At 46.7% G+C, this 5,150-nt stretch overlaps 1 protein-coding gene across 3 annotated transcripts in view; it reads left to right on the top strand.

Annotated features, from left to right (window-relative positions):
- Nucleotides 1-1,360: 1,360 nt before the first annotated feature.
- The window catches only part of rcor2 (REST corepressor 2), a 14,064-nt gene continuing 10,274 nt past the window's right edge, over nt 1,361-5,150 (top strand). The window contains exon 1 of one of the 3 annotated variants that reach the window (XM_031851466.1): nt 1,361-1,387. The gene's annotated coding sequence lies outside the window, so the exon portion shown is untranslated. Of the gene's footprint in view, nt 1,388-3,224; nt 3,447-4,804; nt 5,025-5,150 lie in introns of those variants that run through there. The other 2 variants (XM_031851465.1, XM_031851467.1) reach the window with 2 other exon arrangements.

The following is a 5,150-nucleotide window of genomic DNA, read 5'->3' on the forward strand; positions in this document are numbered from 1 at the left end:
TGGACAGATGGATAGATGGATAGATGGATGGATAGATGGATAGATGGATAGATAGAGATGGATAGATGGATAGATAGAGATGGACAGATGGATAGATAGATAGATGGATAGATGGATAGACAGACATTGAGGATGAGAAAGGGAGACAAACGATAGGAGGGGGAGGAGGATGAGAGAGGGAATCAACAGATGCAGAAAGGACCAGAGGAGAATGGTGGATGAGGATGAGGCCTCTCTCAATACAGCGAGCCCTGCAGCACAGAATTACAACACATAGACTGGGCATCCACCCTGCATGTCTATTCGACTGAGATGAGACAGTTGTACAGTGTCCCCACGTGGGCTGCAGATGTCTGGTGTCTGTCTCTTGCAGTGGTACTTCTATATGCAGCCATTTAAAGTGATTTGAAGGCTGGATTATCATGCAGTTCTGAGTCATGATCCCAAGAGGATAAGCCCTTTCCATTTATTTATTTTTACACTCTGAACTGTCCTTAAGAGCCACTCTTTTTTTCCCTACAGATCGTTTTAGGCCCTCTACAGACACATATTTTAATCGAGTGATACATTATCTTTTACATCCTTACATAATTTCAGTTTGGTCCACATACTATGATCTATTCACATCATAACAGCTTGAGTCATCTGGTGTGTCATGGTGGGCAACATCAGTGACGATTCATCAGCAATCGGTGCACAGAAATCATATAATAACGAGTTGGCGATGGAAAAGGGCCTCATTCACTGAGCCTACATGAAGGTGAGTTGTGCAGCGCAGAACATTTAGACATGCATGATGGTCCTATGTGACAGCAACTACTCAACGAACACAGCAAGGAAACTATCACATCTGATTCTAGATCATGCATCTCCTGAGATAACAGAGAAAGTCAGAGAATTCGAAGAGCGGGGGAGGGAGGGATGGGAGGGATGGGAGTCAGGGGGAGGTGTAAAGGAGGGAGGGATCGTTGTGAGCACATGTGGAGGGAAATGGGGAAGTGAGGCAGACAAAAAGTGAGAAGAGCAGACAGATAGACAGGCAAGAAGGAGGAACGAGACAGGTGGAGAGAGACGGGAGGAGGTGGGCAGAGGGGGTGAGGAAAGAAGTGGAAACGAGAGTGAGCTAAAGGGAGAGTGGGAGGGACACTCAGTTCTGAGAGATCGAAGAGAAACTGAGCGAGAAGAGGAAGGGAAGGAAAAGAGAGACGGAGTGACAAATGGAGAGGAGGACAGAGGAGGAGGAGAGGGGAGGACAGAAAGAAGAAGAGGAGGAGGATGAAAGGAGAGCTGAGAAGTGAAGAGAGGGAGGGGAGAGATGTAGCAGTTGTTCATTAGTGAGGATGTGTTAGGGACTGGAGGACTGAGCGAGAGGAGAGACAGTGGAATGGTGAGTTTCATGGACACTGACTAATGAGAGGAGAGGAGGGAAGGAGGCGAGGGGAGGAGGTGGCAGGGGTGAAAATGAGACTGCACAGGGAGGAAGAGGAGAGGAGAGGAGTGGAGAGGGGGGGGGAGTGCTGGAGGTGAGTGAAGCGAAACTGCTTTAGCCTACTGTATCACCGTAGGGGGAGAATGGGGGGAGGGGAAGAATTTGCACGTACGCACACACACTGTTGAAATTGAAAGCGACATGAGAGGAAGACGGCGAGAGAGGGAGAAGGGAAGGAGGAAGAGGAAAAGGAGGAGGGGTGAGGAAGGAGATGAAGAGGAAAAGGAGGAGGGGTGAGGAAGGAGAGGAAGAGGGAAAGGAGGAGGGGTGAGGAAGGAGAGGAAGAGGAGGAATGAGGGGAGGGAGGCAGGCAGAAAAGATAGAGTATAAGAGGAGTCATCACAGGAGAGAAAGAAAGTATAGGGGAGCAGTGAAGGGAGGGCGAGAGATATCAAGGAGGGGAGGAAAGCGGAGGAGGCAAAGGAACTGGATGGGGAGGAAGGAGGGAGGTAGGGGGAGAAAAAGACAGAGGAAGAGCAAGGAGGAGAAACAAAAAAAACAGGCAGGGTGCACAGAGAGTGAGAGGAGAGTGGAAAGAGGGGGAGGAGGAGAATTAGGGCAGAGGGAGGGGAGTAGACGGTGAAAGTAGGAGAAGACAGAGGAGCAAACAGGGGGAGATAAAATAAAGAAGTATAGGGAGAGGAAAGGAGCAGGAAGCAGGACTGTGGAGGGGGAAAAGGGGGACGATAAATAAAATAAATCACAGAGGAGATGGAGATAAGGTGGGGAAATGAAGAGAACTGGGACGATGAGGAAGAGTTAGTGAAAATGAAGAGGAGGTGGTGATGCCAAAGAGAGAGATGGAGAGTGAAAGCTGGAGGAGGAGTATGTAACAGGCTGTTACATGTCAGCAGCAGGCACGAGTAAAGGTAGCAGCAGGCTCTATCTGTGTGTGTGTGTGTGTGTGTGTGTGTGTGTGTGTGTGTGTGTGTGTTGTTGTGTTTATTGCCAGCATCAGGTGTGAGGAATCCTGCTATAGTTATGACTGAAACAATCCCTATTCTACTCACACACACACACACGCTTGTGCACCCACACGTGCACGCAGCCAAACACACGTACACACATGATGGTACAAGACAGAACTCTTTGAATTGCTCGACATTTTAAATAAATAAAAAAAGGCCAAGTACATTGAGGCTATTCATCTGAGTCATTGTCCGTTCATGCACAAAGTCATGCACGCTCTTGAAGACACGTACGCGTACAGAAACACGCACACACCGCACACACACGCTATAGGTTGAGTTGTACCCCACTCTTTTGCCCTTTTCTCCAACATGCACACACCAGTGCAAGTCTGGACAGCCTGCCTCAGTACAGAGATGCACAGCTGACGAATCCCTCCGCCGACACACTGGCAAGTAGTCCCTAATTTATGGGATTTTGATAGATGTCAGATTAAGAGTCTATTACAGCTATTGTTTCTATAACATACAACCGCGCCGTCTTTCTCCTTCTATTTGAACGAGATTAACGTTGGATAATAATCAAAGTAGGAATTAGTAGGTAGGCAGTTCTAAAAGCTGATTCTTTTTCTAGACGCTTCAAGTACGACATGCTGCTGAATAAAACACGCTGGCGCGTCAAATTACGTGTTTCGTAACAAATTCTAAAATTAAGAGTGGTCTACACTTTAATAGTTTCACGGGACTACTTTTTATCAATCCAAACGGCTGGTTGGGAGAGGCGAACGCATCGGGGCGGATGTCCACCTCACTTTCCCCGGGTGTTGTCTGTCTCCCCGGCACACACACACACACACGCACACACTCTGCTTCCATCTATCCATGCTGTTCACTTCATTGTACTGACCGAGCTCATCAATTAGGCAAGAATTAGGCTGTTTTAGATGCGATACTTGTCCCTTTGCGCTTCGAAGAGGATTTATAAACCGCGGACAGAGGCGCAGAGAAGTTTCTGAGTGCGGCAAAGAGCGGAGAGAAGCGAAACACAGGTACGGTGTGACTGTTATCTCGACTTCCAACTATCGTCGTTACTAATGTAACGCGAGGGTACGAGCCGCAAGCTAAGTGGCTAACGTTAGCATCCCACCGACCAACTATTGGTCTGACTTCAGGTCGCACTTCGGAGAGGAGGAAAATGTCGCCTCATTTTGTGTTCTTCAGCCTCTACAAATTACTTATGACTGCTCAAACTGATTATGTTTGCGGCTAAACGTAGCGCCAATTTGAGTTAAAATATTAATCCAGAAAGCGAGTTTTTTTGGTACTTGGTGCCAGCAGCAGACAGTAGCGCGAGGAGAAGTAAGCGTGCGGAAAACAAAAGGACTCCGAAGTCTGACACACAACACACACGACTGTTTAGGAAAGCTGTGAAACAATATAGATTTAGCTCCAATAAAGCACCGGATGCGAATCCACCACATCATATTATTGGTTTAATAATGGGTTTTTTTCTATTAAAAAAACAAAGGTTTAGCGTTAACATATTACAAAAGGATGCTTACAAAGTAGACCCCATAGCCTACTAATAATATGTTGACGTTACCTTCACTAAAATACAATTAAGACAATCCACTACAAGGTCACTTTAAACTTACTCTTGTGATCCGTGAGCACATTATTTGTCACTTTAGGAATACTATTGTCAACGTTGTCATGAGTCAAAAATGATGCATCAAGGAGGACCAGACTACACATTTAGGGATGATATAGAACAAACTATATATATATATATATATATATATATATATTAATTAGAGACTTTACCTTGAACTTGATAAACCATGTTTAGCAGTGTGTGTGTAGTGTGGATTGGTTTTGTGTAAGATAATACATCATGTCATATGTCCAAATATTGAAAGTTAAGGAGCAGAGCCAAAAGTTCCTTGTGGTGGTGAGAGGTTGTGAAAATGACTTACTAAGCATAAGTAGGTGGTTGAGAAATACATACTACTCCAAATAGACCCTGCTTAGTCAGGCTAGCAGGGAGGTATTGTAGTTTTGGCTCTTATTGGTCCTAACAGTGGCTTAGTCCGCCAGAGATCGAGGCTATATCGTGGCAGTGTCCGAGGCTACTCTAACCCCCTGGAAAGTGAACCGAGGCGGGATTATATTATGTAGCTTCAGCGAGTCCCCCAAACTTAAACCAACCGAGATACACGTAAATATACAGAGATATTAACTATGTTTGGATGATGTGAGTTTCCAGTGAAGTTGGGAGAGGACAGCTGTTGTAGGCTTGAGGAGGGGAGGAGGGGGGCACCGGGAGACAGACAAAGACCCCCAGAGAGCCTCAGACACTCGTATTGTCTACCGGAGTTTGGTAGATGTGAATGCATCTCTCGGGTTGCAGAGATTGCCCCTCACTCTCTGCAGAAGCACCACCGGTCATGTTTAATGTGCCGAGACACGAGTCCACGTCGCCCGTCTGTAACTCCTAAAGCGCTTTGTTCTGGTCGCGGTTCAAGTTAGGACCTCGGCGATGAAGTTGCCGATGTGATGATGGTTTGGTGACAGAAAAGCGAATGTGAAGAGTGGGGGTGGCCATTGCGCCGTTTACACCGTGATCTGTGAGTAATATCTCGCTCTTTTGTGAGAGGGGAGGGGGGAGTTTGGTTGGGTTACTTTGTGCTGTGTGGAGCCGTGTCCTGAACTGACCGTCTAGTCTTTTGTGCTGCTGTGAGACTCGCTGGCCC

The sequence above is a fragment of the Anarrhichthys ocellatus genome, unplaced genomic scaffold, assembly GCF_004355925.1.
Source record: "Anarrhichthys ocellatus isolate YVR2014 unplaced genomic scaffold, GSC_Weel_1.0 scaffold11, whole genome shotgun sequence".
NCBI classification, from domain to species: Eukaryota; Metazoa; Chordata; class Actinopteri; order Perciformes; family Anarhichadidae; genus Anarrhichthys; species Anarrhichthys ocellatus.